This window comes from Polypterus senegalus, chromosome 3 (assembly GCF_016835505.1).
Source record: "Polypterus senegalus isolate Bchr_013 chromosome 3, ASM1683550v1, whole genome shotgun sequence".
NCBI lineage: Eukaryota > Metazoa > Chordata > Cladistia > Polypteriformes > Polypteridae > Polypterus > Polypterus senegalus.
Genome location: NC_053156.1, coordinates 123780874 through 123798856, shown reverse-complemented (window position 1 = coordinate 123798856; position 17983 = coordinate 123780874).

Below are 17983 nucleotides of genomic sequence, written 5' to 3'. Positions count from 1 at the left end.
GCACCATCACCCTCTGCTTCCTGTGTCTGAGCCAATTCTGCACCCATCTAAAAACATCACCCTGAACTCCCACTTCTTTTAACTTGATGCCCAACCTCTCATGTGGCACCTTATCAAATGCTTTCTGAAAGTCCAGATAAATAATATCATAAGCTCCACTTTGATCGTATCCTTTGTTGCCTCCTCATAGAATTCCAACATGTTAGTAAAACACGACCTCCCTCTTCTGAACCCATGCTGACTGTTCAGAATAACTCCTGTCCTTGTCATGTGTTGCTCAATCTTATCCTTAATAATTCCTTCCATTAATTTTCCTGTGATGCTTGTTAAGCTTACTGGCCTATAGTTGCTTGGATCTGCCCTGTCACCCTTTTTATATAATGGGATGATATTTGCCATTTTCCAGTCCTTTGGAATCTCTCCAGTGCACAGTGACTTCCTAAAAATATGTGTCAAGGGTTTATATATGTACTCACTAGCCTCCTTAAGAACACGAGGATAAATATTATCTGGGCCTGGTGATTTGTTTGATTTCATCTTATTTAATCTGAGCAGCACTTCTCCCTCTACAATTTCCAAATCCCTCAGTACCTCCTTAGTAGTTGTTTACCTCTGGCAGGTTATCCACTTGCTCACTTGTAAACACCTCAGAAAAATGTAAGTTTAGGGCATCTGCTATTTCATTGTCTGTATCTTTTAATTCCCTTTACTATTCCTGATGAACTTGACCTCCTCCTTAACTGTTCTTTTACTACTAAAATACTGAAAGAATCTCTTGGGGTCTTCTTTCGCCTTATCTGCTATATTCCTCTCCAACTGTCTTTTAGCCTCTCTGATATCCTTCTTAATGGTTGCCCTCATTTTCTCATACGCTACGGTTCTCTTTGCAGTCATTAGTCTTATATGCCTTATACAGCAGTTTTTCCTTTGCAACTTCTTTTTAAATCTTTATTAATCCATCGTGGAGTTTTTTAGTTTCCTATTACTTCCAAATTTAGGTATGTATCTGTCCTGCATTACATGTAAAACATTTTAAACCTGTTCCACTGCTCCTCGACTGTCTCCACATTTAAAAGCTTATCCCAGTCTATCCTACTTAGACTTTGTCGCATCTGCTCAAAATTAGCCCTACTAAAGTTCAACTTAACAATTTTAGTCTTTGCATCTGTACTCTTACAAAATACTGAGAATTGTATTACATTATGGTCACTTGACCCTAGTGGTTCAATCACCTCTACACCCTCAATTCTATCCTGATTATTACAGAATACTAAATCCAGACAGGCTTCACCCCTTGTTGGTGCTTTAACATGCTGTGTTAAAAACAGTCACTGATTACTTCTAAAACTCCTGCTCTTGTGCTCCTCCATCTGTAAGGTTATCCCAGTTAATATTTGGATAATTAAAGTCCCCATGACTATAATATCCCCTGTAAACTTGCCTTTTGATATTACTAAAAGATGTGTGTTGAAATTACTGTCTGAATTGGGTGGTCTATAACACACTCCTAAAATGAGACCTTTTCCCTAATATTTTCCAGGTGAAGCCACATGTCCTCACTAAGATGGGGCTCATCATCCAACTGAAGATGACTTACATTTAATTCCTGTTTGGCATAAACAGCAACCCCACCTCCTTTTCTGTTCTGTCTATCCTTCCTAAAAATGTGTATCCCTCTATGTTACACTCATCCCCATCTTTGTTATTTAGCCAGGTTTCCGTTATTGCTATAATATCATAATTATGCTCTGCTACATACAACTCCAACTCACTTACCTTATTTTTGATACTTCTAGCATTAAGGCAAGCTATTTTTAATGTGTTAATCCTTCTATCTTTACGTGTTTGCTTAAAATTTACATTACTATGCATTTTATTTCTACACCATTGTTTGTTCTTCCATGTATAGATCTAAATCTGGCCTGTCCTAAACTCCCTGCCCCACCATTCCCTACTTTAAACAATCCTTGACTAGCCTACACATACGCCTCCCCAATACATTGGTGCCCCTCCGGTTCAGATGTAACCCGTCACGGCGGAACAGGTCCCATCTGTTCCAAAAAGAGTCCCAATGCCCCATAAACCTATACCCTTCTACCCTGCACCAAGATTTGAGCCACGCATTAAGCCTTCTAATCTCCTCAGTCTTACCTGGACTGGCGTGTGGCACAGGCAGAACTTCGGAGAAGACTACCTTGTCAGTTCTGCTCCTCAGCTTGGTACCTAACTCTTTGAATTTGGATCGCAGAACTGACAGACTACCCTTATGTATGTCATTTGTTCCAACGTGGACAATGACAACTGGGTCCACCCCCGTTCTGGCCAAGAGCCTATCCACCCTTCCAGGGAGGTCTCCCACCTGTGCTCCCGGAAGGCAACACACCGTGCGAGACTCTCTCTCTGGAGCACACCTGCGCTTCAATCCCCCTAATGATTGGTATGTTACAGCCTTATTCCAAAATTGATTAAATTCATTTTTTTCCTCAGAATTCTACACATAACATCCCATAATGACAACGTAAACAAAGTTTACTTGAGGTTTTTGCAAATTTATTAAAATAAAAAAACTGAGAAATCACATGTACATAAGTATTCACAGCCTTTGCTCAATAATTTGTCGATGCACCTTTGGCAGCAATTACAGCCTCAAGTCTTTTTGAATATGATGCCACAAGCTTGGCACACCTATCCTTGGCCAGTTTCGCCCATTCCTCTTTACAGCATCTCTCAAACTCCATCAGGTTGGATGGGAAGCGTTGGTGCACAGCCATTTTAAGATCTCTCCAGAGATGTTCAATCGGATTCAAGTCTGGGCTCTGGCTGGGCCACACAAGACATTCACAGAGTTGTCCTGAAGCCACTCCTTTGATATCTTGGCTGTGTGATTAGGGTCGTTGTCCTGCTGAAAGATGAACCGTCGCCCCAGTCAGAGGTCAAGAGCGCTCTGGAGCAGGTTTTCATCCAGGATGTCTCTGTACATTGCTGCAGTCATCTTTCCCTTCATCCTGACTAGTCTCCCAGTTCCTCTCGCTGAAAAACATCCCCACAGCATGATGCTGCCACCACCATGCTTCACTGTAGGGATGGTATTGGCCTGGTGATGAGCGGTGCCTGGTTTCCTCCAAACGTGACGCCTGGCATTCACACCAAAAAGTTCAATCTTTGTCTCATCAGACGATTGTTTCTCGTGCTCTGAGAGTCCTTCAGGTCTCTTTTGGCAAACTCCAGGCGGGCTGCCATGTGCCTTATACTAAGGAGTGGCTTCCGTCTGGCCACTCTGCCATACACGCCTGATTGGTGGATTGCTGCAGAGATGGTTGTCCTTCTGGAAGGTTCTCCTCTCTCCACAGAGGATCTCTGGAGCTCCCTGACTAAGGCCCTTCTCCCCCGATCGCTCAGTTTAGATGGCTGGCCAGCTCTAGGAAGAGTCCTGGGGCCTCATGTATAACGCCGTGCGTAGAACTCGCACTATAACATGGCATAAGCACAAAAGCCGAAATGTGCTTACACACAGAAAAATCCAGATGCAGGAATCTGTGCGTACTCCAACTTCCACGTTCTTCCGCTACATAAATCCCGATCAGCGTGAAAACTAACGCTTCGTGCACGCACATTTTGTAATGCCCCAAATCCTCCCAGAATTACGCCTATTTGAATATGCAAATCAATATAAATCGCCCTTAAGCTCAGCCTTCTGTGAAAAGACATTGGGAAAAGCACGGGGAAAATATAAGAATTTCAACGAATACCAAGTGGAGGCAAAGGAAAAACATACTATTTGTTCAAATAAACCGTGGTTTAATCAACAAAAGGAAGTTGATCGAGTGACATAGCGTGTTGGAGAAACTTGAAAGCTCACATTCACAAAATCACACAGTGCCGGAAATAAAAAAGAAGTCACATATCAAAGTCGCGTGAAAAGCCGAGTTGTAGCCCACTGTCTGAGTGTCATATGAAAGTTTATTAGGGTACAGAGAAAAAAGGCACATGGTGGGGAAAAAGCACGAAATGTCAACTTTAATCTCGACATTTCCACTTTAATCACGTAGTTTATTTTGTCATTAAAATAGAACATCATAAACTTCATCTTAAAATCGTTTAATTAACCAGTTTCTCAAATCACATCGTAACTAAAGTAGCACGTTAAATGCTTTGTTTTGTATTTGATCTTCTACTCGTATGTGATCTATGTGTGTGAATCACTACTTGCTTCTTAAACTGGCTCTCTTCCTCCAACTGGACACAGAGTCCATTACATTCGTGATATTACAGCTCTCTGAATAACTAAAATACTGAGATGTATACGTGATGTCATTTTCATGATGATAGGAGCTAAAGCACATTATTAAACATGTGTTTCATGAGCCTCGTGCTCATGACAAGCATTTATCTTTTGTCGAAATTTGTCGCTGCATTTTTAGCTGTGTTGTTATTTTCTCTTTCTGTTTTATATTCGATATATATTGGCGTGGCCGCCCCAAGAGTCCTTGCTTTTCTTTCCCCAAGTAACCGATCGCCACACAATCAGCTCTGTAATAGAAGTTAAGCCATCTGTAAGCTTAGCCGATTCTTCAAAACGCGTTTAAAGGACATTGAAATATCTTCGTAGTACATTTTAATTATTCTATCCTTCACGACACTCCCAGTGAAGAATATAGATTATTTAAATGAAGTTAAAGTTTTATGTGTATAATTTAACAAACATATTTTGCTGCATTTCACCTTAAAAATGATATCGTCATCATATGTAAATACGCGCTTTATAAAGTGGCCCAGGTTGTGAGATATTATAACTGTAGTGCAAGTTTAATGTGGGGTGATTGTACTTATAAGTACAAACCGTTCTACAAGGAGCAATTGATTGAGTGCATTTAAAGTTCTTGGGATTAAACTGTTTCTGAACCGCGAGGTCTGTACAGGAAAGGCTTTAAAACGTTTTGCAGTGGCTGAGACAGCGTGTGCTTAATGCCGTATACCGATAATTCTCTTTCCGATCAGCTGCTGCTGTGATTCACACTCAGATACAGTGATATAAATACTCGAGTGGTGCAGTGAGAGTAATATGGAAAAAGATGATCCGCTGTGGCAACTCCTAACGGGAGGAGCTGAAAGAAGAAGAAGAAGAAGGAGAAGTGAGAGCAGTTATGGTATTTGGAATACTATGGCTGTTCCCTGGACCATTATATTGTTACGAGTTAATTACAATCAGATGCATTACACTAATAAACAATATGCGGTTAGTTTCTGTGTATTTATGAAGCCGCGTCATGAAAATAATGAGTAATCACACAAGAACAGTAGCACTGCTTTGACGCTGGGTGCCGCCAGTTTGCAAAACCGAGCGGAGAACTGCGTGCTGACAAGGCATGAGGTACCGTGGAAAAGTGCGTGGCTTTACGCCAAGTGTAGGTTTTATACATCGCGATTTGAATGTGGAAAAGTTCTTACGCAACATTTCTGTGCGTACGCACCGTTTATACATGAGGCCCCTTGTGGTTTCGAACTTCTTCCACTTACGGATGATGGAGGCCACTGTGCTCATTGGGACCTTCAAAGCAGCAGAAATTTTTCTGTAACCTTCCCCAGATTTGTGCCTTGAGACAAGCCTGTCTCGGAGGTCTACAGACCATTCCTTTGACTTCATGCTTGGTTTGTGCTCTGACATGAACTGTCAGCTGTGGGACCTTATATAGACAGGTGTGTGCCTTTCCAAATCATGTCCAATCAACTGAATTTACCACAGGTGGACTCCAATTAAGCTGCAAAAACATCTCAAGGATGATCAGAGGAAACAGGATGCACCTGAGATCAATTTGGAGCTTCATGGCAAAGGCTGTAAATACTTATGTACATGTGCTTTCTCAATTTTTTTATTTTTAATAAATTTGCAAAAATCTCAAACTTTTTTCACGTTGTCATTATGGGGTGTTGTGTGTAGAATTCTGAGGAAAAAAAATGAATTGAATCCATTTTGGAATAAGGCTGTAACGTAACAAAATGTGGAAAAAGTGATGTGCTGTGAATACTTTCTGGATACACTGTAGGTGGAATGCTGTATCCCTAGCTTAATTGAGGACTCTGAATTGGCCGAGTGTTAGTCTGTCCCTCACACACTTAAGCTCTTGCCGTGGCCCTTTACTAAGCAGATAAAAACATGGGTGGATGTTTTGAGGAGAGAAGGTAGATGTTAGAGCTGCATGTAACAGACAGGACCCACACAGGAGAGAGAGAATGAACTCTGGAGAGCAGGGAGGCACAAAGATGAAATTAAAATAGAAAGAGGTGAGTGGATCTCTTTAGAACTAAGAAAATAAAGTTGAGTGAATGAGGCTTCCCCATCAGTCCATAGCAGGATGCCGGAGTGAAGAACAGGCTTGATGCCAATAGCACCGCTTTTTCATGAAGCTTCACTGGTTATTCCTGTTTTCTCAGATTTAGGCAGAGGAAAGCCTAATTTGAGGGAATTTCCCATTTTTACTTGTTATGATGTAAGTTCTACAAAAACTCTGAATGTATCCCCATTCTCCAACCACAACCCCCATTATTCAGAGTGTTAATAAGAATTGTGATGATTTACTTCATGACTTTATGCCCAGAGGGGACTGGGCGGTCTCATGGTCTGGAATCCCTACAGATTTTATTTTTTCTCCAGCCGTCTGGAGTTTTTTTGTTTTTTCTGTCCCCTGGCCATTGAACCTTACTCTTATTCGATGTTAATGTTGATTTATTTTTTTATAATTATGTCTTTCATTTTTCTATTCTTTAATATGTAAAGCACTTTGAGCTACTGTTTGTATGAAAATGTGCTATATAAATAAATGTTGTTGTTGTTGTTGATGAGCAGTGGCGGTTTGTAACGTGTGGCACCAGGGCAACGCCCCCCCTCCTAATATCATAAAAACTCTACCTAAATTAGGTAATGTGTACTACTCATGAAATAAATGTATTTATTTCCACAATGTTCCTGGTGTCAGCACATGTCAACATCCATTAAAAATTGGTTCTGACTTGTACTTGTTTAATTTCTATATGAGTCATTATATTTCCAGAGTGAAGGGTGCTGGCCAACTGGCAGTCTATGTAAGAGCTGTCTTTGTCCCAGACACTTCCACATTTATTGGCAGTATTGTTTTAGGTTTTTCTAATCTAATGTAATTGGACAATTGTGAACGCACTATTTCAAGTTCATGTCAGTGGTTCATAGTTCACACCCTTTATTACTGTAGCTACAGATGAATCAGCATGACTTGACGGAGATGTTAACTTCAAGTGGAACTTGAAATCAAAGAGTATTTGGTTATTTCTTTATGAGTTGTTCACTAGAAGACAAAAAGGAGATAAAGGAGCATGAACAGGACCAACTAGACTTAGGATTTCAGCAGCAGACAAGTGATCGAGGATGAGCTTATGCACAGATCTTTTCCGCTCTTGTTATGACAAATGGAGTTCTGGATGTGGTGTAAGTAATGCCTTTTTTTGCTTTCCCATTTGGTTGCCGTTTCAAAGTGTCGAAGCGCTGTGGACAACAACGAAGTTACGAAACCCAAAACACATTTCTGAAAAATGCAAGTGGCATGAAAGTAGCTGCAGACATCTAGAGTAGTGTTTTTCAACCAGTGTGCCATGGCACACCATGAGAGGTAACCAGGTGTGCTGTGGCAATATCAGTATAGCTCACTTGGGTCTGAACATGAGAGGGACAAGTTCTGTAGGTGGTCAAGACCTGTCTGAAGAGGATAGGACTACCTGGCGGAGCTGGCATAAAAGCAGTTCCATGAACATTGTGTTAGAGCACTTCTGATACATCTCCAGGCTGCTAGAGTCCATCTGCCCTGGGTGTGTGGTCGCCAGTGGGTCTCACAGGGCTGGTGGGTAGTGGGCATATGAGATATGACATGATATGACAAAGTAGCCTGGAGATGCCACCAAAGTGCTCACTAAGTGCTGTGTCTGCAAACACTGATCTCGGAACTTCTTTTTTTTAACCAGTGTCTCTGGTACTCCAGCCCCTTCAGCAGTTGAGCACATGTATCAGATGTGGTAAAAACGACTAAGCAAAGACGGGCAGGAGGTTTAGATCATATACCACAATCTTTATTACACAGCAATATGATAAAGAGACTTCATCATGGTTCAAGCAATTAACCTAGGAGGTGCATTGGTTTATGTTACATTTCTTATCACTCTCCTCCTTCTAGCTCTTCCCACCATTACCTAATGTACATCACCTGACTGAAAGTGGCCATCATTACTTCATACCCCAGGAGCACCCACACATAAGACAAATGAATAATTACCTTACAACCATCTCTCAAGTTTAAAGTTTTAGTAGCTGCATTTCTTAAACAATGGCCTTACCTTTTCTTTTATTACACACTGTCGTTGACTTGTCATTACCTCATGTTAGTGTCCGAACAAGCAGGCAAACAAGCCTTTAAAATGAACTCTTACATAATCTAAAGCTAGCTAATACAACACTTTTTGCTTTAACTTGATTGAGAATGCATTGATACATACGATTTAATGCTCTACACAAGCAGCATACCCAATACTAATACATTCTAATTGTCAATGCCAGAGGTTACTCAATTAGATTAATTCCACACAGACAGCATGTGTTTGTGGTTAGTAAGACAGAGGTGTGCCTTGGGATAATTCTGGCTACAAAAAGTGTACCACTACATCAAAAAGGGTTGGGAAACACTGATGTAGACAGTCGCAGGGGGCTAAATGCCATTGGGAGACCTGGTGAAATCACTCAATGTAGGCAGAAAGTAACTGAGAAATTGTCAGGCCTGAAGGAAAGGAGCACAACATTTATGTTCAAGGAAATCTCGGTGCCATGAGCAGGAAGACAGAATAAGATTTAGGTTGGACTTGTCCTGTTGGTGTAGTGGAAGACAGGATGGGGGCGAGTTATGTTTTAAGATGTACGAGGAGGTCTGTGGATCTTACAATGTGAATTTGTGCCCAGGTAAGGTAAGCCTGGCAGACTGGCAGCAAGTGTAGAATAAAATTAGGCAGGGAATGACACTGTGGGTGTGCTAAATGATAAACTGGGATGTAAGATGAGAAAAATCAGAGGACTAGTGATTGTATGATTTGGATTTATGGAATACAGTGGGAATGGCCAAGGCCTGGGCACTCTAATAATAGAGTAAGATTTGGATTGGATTTATGCTATGGATGTGTTATAGGACAGACAGAAGTCCACATTATTGGGAGATTACGAAGGTGGAGGCGTGTGGACATTATGATGTGGGTTTTGGCAGAACGGGGAACTGGGCAAGTTGGCAGAGGGCGGTGCAATTTAGAGACAGGTGTAATATAAACTCTGGGTGGCAGAAGCACCTGTTCTTTTCTATATCTATAGAGCAAGTTATTGAAAGATATAAGGCGACTGTGGATGTCAGGGACTGAAGGTTTGGAGCACAGTAGAAATGGGATAGCTGGCATCAGATTGGGCAGCATGGTTGAAAGGGCATAGTACATTTTAGCCTGGATTGGTCCTAAAGATCTGGTACTGGACAAGACAAAATGTGGCAATGACCACGTGAGCATGCAGAATGACCAGATAGACAGATAGTTATGAAAGGCACTGTAGGTAAACAGAGAGATGTGAAAGGCACTATATAATAGGTAAGTGCTGCTTCCGTTTGTCCCACCAAAAATTGTGCCCTTACCCAAATTATTTTCACCAGCCACCACCGTTCATGACGTACACAACGGTACACAATACAGAAGAATAATTGCATCAAATATTTGAAATATTAAAATGTGTGCTTCAGTTTTAAATGTTTAAAATCTAAATATTCTCAATTGTATTCGAAATTTGTCATTTTACCCACCAATAAGAGGTCCTGATTAGAGGGCTAGGTTCCTAGTAAAGGATCAAATCAAAATTAACTTAATTATCAAACTCACAGACCTTAAAGTAGTCTAAAACGATACCCCACATGCTAATGTTTGCAGTGTGTCATTTTCAACCTTCTGGCAGTGGTTCTTACAGTGCTAGGACCACCAGTAAAGAACCAAATATTAAAAACATCAGCAACCTCAAAACAGCATAAAACATCACTCCACATTGCCTGTATTACCAGTTGCCACTTCTTCAAAAGGATTAACTTTAACCTCTGATTGTCCATTACAGGATGAGCCCCTGAGGTCAGTCAATATGGTACGTACAACTTCAAGTCCTTCTCATTCATTGTTGTTGAACACATTTGTTGTGTTTCTCTTTATCATAAAGGTGTAATTTCCTGCACAAACTATAGTCCAAAAATGGTCTAAAAATGAGGGCAAGTTTTGTCTAGAGGGCCGCAGATAGGAGAGAATCCCACAAAGATTGGCATCTTGCACAACCAGACAACTAGACGAGACAAAGGGTATATCACATGTGGGGGTCAGGAAGCGCAACACAACAAAATCAGACTTCCGTCTGTCCGGAAGTAATGGTTTTAAATATCCAGTCAGGCTTGACAACCATTGGACAGAACTACAGAATGTGTGAGTGCAGTGTGAGGGGTCCTGTGCTGCATGCTGGAGACCTCAATCCTCATATGGATCCTCTAGCGGTACCTCAACAACTAGCAAATTCTGACAGAAATGCCAACATAAGCACATTTCCAGACAGGCAAGATCAATGGATGTGATCCTATACTGTAGTATTGGGGGGCTGCCAACGAAGAAAGAGTTACTTTCACCAAAGTGGAAGTGCAGATGGGTCCTGCTGACGGACGCACGTCTAATTTCACCCAGGAGATTCAGAAATGTTATGCCGTTAGAAATTATTTGAAACTTCCAGATGTAAGGATCAAAAGCCAGGAAAAGAGAAGAAGTTAGGGAACTTTGGCACCCATTACAGAAATACAAAAGAAGGTAACGTGAAAACTTTCACTAGGTGGCAAAAGACTGTGACAGCAGGGCTACAAGTTACTGACGGAGCATCCTTTTGGTCACAACTTCATGACGGAGGTAAATCAGCACTCTGTGGAGTGTGCAGTGCAGGGTTGGATCGTGCCAACTTGTACCCTTTTCTGAACCATAAATATTTCTTCTGACTGGACAGTTTATTAAGCATGCAGGTTCCTCATCAGCCTTTAGGACAGCCTGAATGTGTCTCAACAGGTCCTGAAAAGCGAGGCACAGAGAACCAAATCCACCTGTTTGGTGACTAGTGGTGGAGCTCCATGTCTCACAAGTGACATCTAGCTGATTTCTGCTGACACTGGATGCATCAGTCAGTTAGAAGGCTGACATTGGACTTGAGCTATTCATGTGTTTGAGTGATGTGTGTTGGTAGGCTGTCCAGCTCTGTTTCTCCTTATACAAGTAGCACTAGTAGCCATAGGAGAAGGAGTCAGCACATTGTCACCGGTGCAGAGTATCGTGAAATTCTTACTTGTGTGTCCAACATACAACGCATTGCTCCTCTGCAGCACCACGATCAACATACAGAACTCCATTTTATTAATTTAACAGCCTAGCATTTCTTAGCTGTTTCCACACCACTTATTCAGTTATGTTACTGGTCTTGACTGTGAGAGAAGTCCCCCTGAAAGATATATGAGGAATGGGCTGAGGGTCAAATTGCATCTTATCAACCTGGACGATTCTGACCAATTGCAAGTGCCAAACCTCCTAGCCCACCTCTTGCAGTCCGTCTGAGATATTAATGGCAAAATGAAACTGATGGGGTCCTGCTGTGCTATGTAAAGCTTACAAATATTTAGTGAAGAGTGGAGGGCTCCAAATTGTAGTGGATCCTGCGGCCTGACCCCTGAAGTGATTCCTGGTGTTGCCCCAAAGGTAACTTCAGAGTGAGGTTTAAACACCCGAGAGGGGGCTCGGCGCACTGCTGTATCCCCTTCTGCAACTTAGTGACCAGGAGGGTCTTTGCACTCGTGCTAGCCCTTTGGTTACAAAATAGAGCATCAAACAGCCTTGGCACCTTCTGCGTCACCTGCCCGCTAGTGTCCCGGAGGATTAGTGCAGGTTTCTGCTTTCTGTCCCTTCAGTGCTACACTGGTGTCTTCACGTTTTGGGTTCTCTCAGTCCTTTTCAATCCTTGCCAGTGTCGTTCTTTCTCCTACTGAGCTTCCCTGTGGCACTTTACCTTCCTCTGTACCCTCCTCATTCTGCTGGGCCACTTATCCTTAGCAATTTAGAATTTCTCATTCTTTCCTGCTTTTCTTCTTTCTTTTGGGTATATCAGATGCACCCATTCCTCATATCAAGACAAATATTTTGTGAAACTCGTAACAGAGAAAAGGTTTAGTAGAGCGGCGACTCCCTGTTGAGTGCCACTTTGAGCTGGACTGAAGATTCTGACGCGTTAAACTACTCGTAACTTCTTCTATATGATTTAAAGAACTTAATTACAAAACATTGGTAAATTAAAGAACATAATAAACTTAATAAACGTATTTCCCAAATGCCATTTCCTTTACTGCAATCCTATGTAATTAGATCCAACTAAAATTTTCAAAAAACTGTTGCTCCATGTTCCCCTCAACAGCCATTGAGCGGTCCTAACGACCCTTTGCAGAATTAAAGCTAGAAGCAGGACAGACGAATGGAGCACCCACCATAATTAATTAACTGATACTTACACTTTAATAAAGGCGTTTACATATTCTTATACAAATGGCTCTTACATGCGAATGAGTGTGCTTAAGAGCTCACGACTTCATCGTCTTTCACAAACAGGCAGCTCTTCTTCTAATTTCAAGTGTCATCACATTTCACCCTCCTGCTCCTGCCGCCTCCCCTCTTTCATGGTGCAGACTCTAGTCATGGTGGTCACAGCCCAGTCCCAACTGGACTTTTCATTTTATTATTTGAAAGTAAACCCATTTATTAAATGTGTGAATCTAGAAAAATTAAAATGTAAAATAAATTGTAAAGATGAACCAAAGGGGACATTTAATTTTTAGAAACAGTCACTACTGTTAAAAAGATTCCATCAAATAATTTTACAGAATTTTGAATTGAATATACTTTATTTGTATGAGTTTTACTTCAGTGATCATTGAAATCAAATTTAAAAGTGTAAAACATATTAAACGTAACGTTGATCCTGCCTCGAGTCTCAGCTATTCTTATTGTGGCGCGTTTACTGAAATGTCAGCATTGTAGTGCTTACCGCTGCTGCCCCCAGGTCTACAGTCCTATGCTGCTGACCCTTTTAAGACTGCATGTTCTCCCAGTGCCCTCACTGGGTTTGCTCCAGTTTTGTTCACGCATCCCACATTGGACTAGACTCTAAATTGGCTCTATGACAGACTGCCATCCCATCCAGGATTTGCTTCTACTTTGCATCCAATGCAGCTGGGATAGTCTAAGCGTCCAGCCAACAGCAGGACCCTGACCTGGATAGCCGGTGTAGGAAACAGATGGAGACCTCAACTCATAAATACATCTTAACCATTAGCCTGTCTTGAGGAGGCTTCAACTCCACACACATCTCACTAGTGGGGCTGCGGCTTTTCCCTTTCATTTATTTCTTACATTGACTTTTTGTGCAATCCACTTTAGTCCTGAACAGGGTCATGGGGGTCTGCTGGTGCCTATCCCAGCAAGCAAAGGGCGCAATGCAGGAACAAGCCCTGGACAGGGCACCAGACCATCTCTGGGTGAACAGCCAGACACACAACCACACACTTCAACTTCAACTTGAACTTCAACTTTTCGAAGTGTGCAGCTCCCCTTCTTTGTTGTTTACCGTGATCTCCTGGCTGATATCATCCTCTCTCATGACAAAATATTTATTGTTGGTGATTTCAACATTCACGTTTGTTGTCAATCGAGACCTTTGGTCAAAGACTTTTATCACTATTGGACTCATTTGATTTTATACAGCATATTAATACGCCAACTCACTCTCTCAGTCACACCCTTGATCTCGTTCTTACTCGTGATATTTCAATGAATAGTATTGATTTATGTGAGGTTTCTTTCACTGATTACTTTTCTGTAATGACAGATCTGCATGTTACTGTTGATCTCCTGACTAATAGCCGTCCACCACGCTGCTCGTGCTTTTTAAATTCTTCCATTATATCTAATTTTAAAGCCATTTTCTCTAGTCTTTATATGCATGACCAAAATAATGATATTGATGATTCTGAATTCCTCCTGTAAAACAGTTTTAGACGCAATTGCTCTGCCCAAGATACACAGTAATAAGGTAAGACCTGCTCCCTGGCTAAATGAAACTACGTGATCACTGCGCCGCGCCTGTCGAACTGCTGAACGGCATTGGAAAAAAGATGGACTGACTATCTCTAAACAGATTTTCAGGACTTCTCTTTTCAATTTCCAGGCTGAAGTTAAGAAATCGAAACATGACTTCTTTGCCGATTTAGTATCCCGCCATTCAAACAATCCTAGGGTTTTATTTAATTCAATTAATGCGGCCATTCACTCTCATTCTATGATGGGATTAAATAGCACTGTTCATTCATGTGAGCAGTTTCTATCATTCTTTGTCAGAAAAATTGATACTATCCGCCGTGGCATTGTTCAAACTGACTATGAACTTCCTTCTGTTAATCATGACATTGTTCTAGATTCCTTTAATCAAGTCTCACTTTCAATGCTAAAAAGAACTATTGACACCCTTAAACCAGCTTCCAGCCCCCTCGATATTGTACCACCACGTCTCTTAGTGGAAGCCTTTGATGTGTTGGGCCCATTTTTACTAGCCATTATAAATGATTCTATTAGTTCAGAGGTTGTGCCCTCATTTTTTAAACATGCTGCAGTCTATCCCCATCTAAAAAAGGCAGGATTAGATCCTGGAGATCTAACCAACTTTCGTCCAAATTCCCAGCTCCCATTTCTGGCTAAAATTCTAGAAAAAATTATTTATAATCAATTGGTCAATCACCTTAACTCCAATAATTTATTTGAGATCTACCAATCTGGTTTTAGGCGTTATCATGATGTTGAAACAGCAATCCTGAAAGTGTTCAACGACATCTCTCTTATTACTGACTCAGGTGACACGGCAGTCCTACTCCTTCTTGACCTGTCCGCTGCCTTTGACACTATTGACCATGAGATATTGCTGATGCGGCTCGAACATCTTGTTGGGCTTAAAGGGGCTGCTTTTAACTGGTTCAGGTCATATTTAACTGGTAGACACTTTTCAGTGACTTTAAATTCCTCTTTTTCATCTACTGCTCCTCTTAAATGTGGTGTTCCTCAGGGATCCATTTTGGGTCCTATTTTATTCTCTATATACCTTCACCCTATTGGAGCGATTTTTAGGAAATTTTATATTTCTTTTCACTGCTATGCTGATGATACTCAGGTTTATATTCCTGTCTGCAACTCTGCAACAAATCAACTCCACAACTGTCTGTCTGAACTAAGATCCTGGATGGCTAATAATTTTCTTGATCGGAATCAAAATAAAATGGAGGTGCCTATAGTGGGTCCGTCAGCTAAAGCCCAAATTGGTCTTGGACTTCTCATCTCTTTCTCTGTCTTTTCCAAATCTCAAGTCCGCAATCTTGGTGTTATCTTTAACAGTAATCCTCTCTTTTGAGAAACAAGTTAATTCTGTAGTCAAGAGTTGTTTTTTCCAGCTTCGTCTATTAGGTAAGATCAAGCCTTTTTATCTTCTAAAGATCTTGAGAAAGCTACTCATGCATTCATTTTTTCTCGCCTCGATTACTGCAACTCGCTGAATTCTGGAATTAGCAAATCTCTGATACACAGGTTACAGTTGGTCCAAAATGCTGCCGCTCGCTTTCTGGTTGGGACAAGAAAGTATGACTCTGTTTCTCCAATATTAGCTTCTTTACACTGGCTGCCTGTCAGTTTTCAAATTGATTTTAAAATCTTGTTGCTAATTTTTAAATCTTTACATGGGCTTGCTCCTGCCTATTTATCTGAATTGTGTGTTTTACACCAGCCATCCAGAGTGCTTAGATCTTCTGGTCAGTTGTCTCTTGTTGTCTCTCGTACCAAGTGTAAAACCAGGGGGTACAGGGCTTTTGCAGCTGCTGTGCCTCGCCTGTGGAACTCTTTACCTCATCACATAAAGGAGTCATCTACAATTGAACTGTTCAAAACAAGATTAAAAACTCATTTCTATTCACTTGCATTCCGTGACCTTCAGTAATACTGATGGTTTCCACATTGTGATTATGTAACATTACTTCTATTTATTATGTGTATTATTATGTTCATATATTTTATTACTATTTATGTTTTATTGTTTATTGTTGTTTTTTTTTTCTTTTATTCTATTATTGTAAAGCACTTTGGCCGCAGCATTACTATGTTGTTTTAAATGTGCTATATAAATAAATTGAATTCACAGAGACATTGACACTAACCTAACCAGTCTAATCTTTAGACTGTGAGAGGAAAACAAAACACACAAAGCAGACACAAGGAGAACATGCAAACTCAATGCAAGGAGGACCCGAGACGTGAACACTGGTGTCCTTACTGCAGGACAGCAGCACTACCACTGCACCACTGGTGACAGACAAAAGCCAAAACATCAAAACCCCTGGATAATTTCAAGTGTGAGTTGTGCTCCTCATAATGCGCACTCACAGGTAGCCTTTACGTCAGCCATGTTCTTCACCCTTGTTCTGTTACATCTCCACCATGAAAGATGTTGACTACGGCTGGGACGCAGTAAGCCATGGCATGTGATTCATTAATAGCATGACTGTCTTATCCGGTGTTCACGGGCTCTCAGACAGACAATAAATCCGAGCTGTCAAGTCAGAAATATGATGTGAACACTCAACCAACTTGGAATTAGTACTCCAGCAATTTGGACAAAACAAAGCTACCCAAATTGTGCAAGTTGTGACCTTTCACCTCAGTCAGTTGTTTAAAATTAAACATATAATCTGGTCAGCCCAAAATGCCATTTTTTTGGAAGAATTGCATCTGCAGCAAAGCAACACACATTTAATACATTCATTTTGTTCTTTAGTTCCACAAAAAAATGCAGTTAATCTTGAATTATTTTTTTTTTTAGCAGACCAAGTAACAAATCAACAGCCACCTCACATTTTTCTGAACTGTTCACGTAGAAATCCACATCAAGTGGGAAGGTGAAACGTCACAACTCAGACATGAACACAGCATTAGAAGCAGAAATGGAGCTGCGTTTGTCAGATTGGTGCTGGACTTACATTAGAAGACCACATAGAAAAGAAACCACTTGAATAAAATGTGTTGTTCAAGTATTGCGGAAACGTTGGCTCTTCTGGTCTTTTTTTTTTTTTTTTTACTAAAGACTGCAGCCTGGGATAGTGCAGACCACCTCCAGTAAAGCTTCTGCCCAAATTTGTCAATCAATTTTATGAAACTGCTTATCATAGTTGCAGGTTGTGGAGAGCTGGAGCCTGGTACTCACACCTAATCACGAGATACATCTTTAAAATATGGCAGCAGATCAGGAGCAGAACGCAGGTCCCTGGGGTCATTAGGTGAGTGTGTGAACTGCTGAGCCTGTGTGTTTGCAAATATTCTGACATGGGAGTTCAATGCCCGCTTAAGCCAACAGATACAAAGCGGCACAGGACTCTCCTTGATGGGACTTCTAAAGAAGTCTTCTCATGCCACCCACAATCAGCGAACAGATTGTTAAAAATGAATTTTGTATTTGTTATTTTACTGTTATTGCAAAATGTTCATAAAGACTGTCATTGCGAGAACGAACGGATTCAATTGCTTGATGATCATTCAACTCACATTTTGAGACCACCAATAAGTAGACTTAGAAGACTAACGGAAGTTCATGAAGTATAAAAATATATCATGTCTAATTTGTCAGCAATTTTTATTTTTTTTATTTTTATGCAAGACAGCATTTTTCTGCAGTTACTGTGTTTTGTTATGGATCTGTTACACAAAAAAGTGTAAATAAAAGTGATACAAATCAGAACATTAATTTTCATAAATCAGTGTCTAAATATGACCTGCTAAACACCATAAGCTCTCTAGG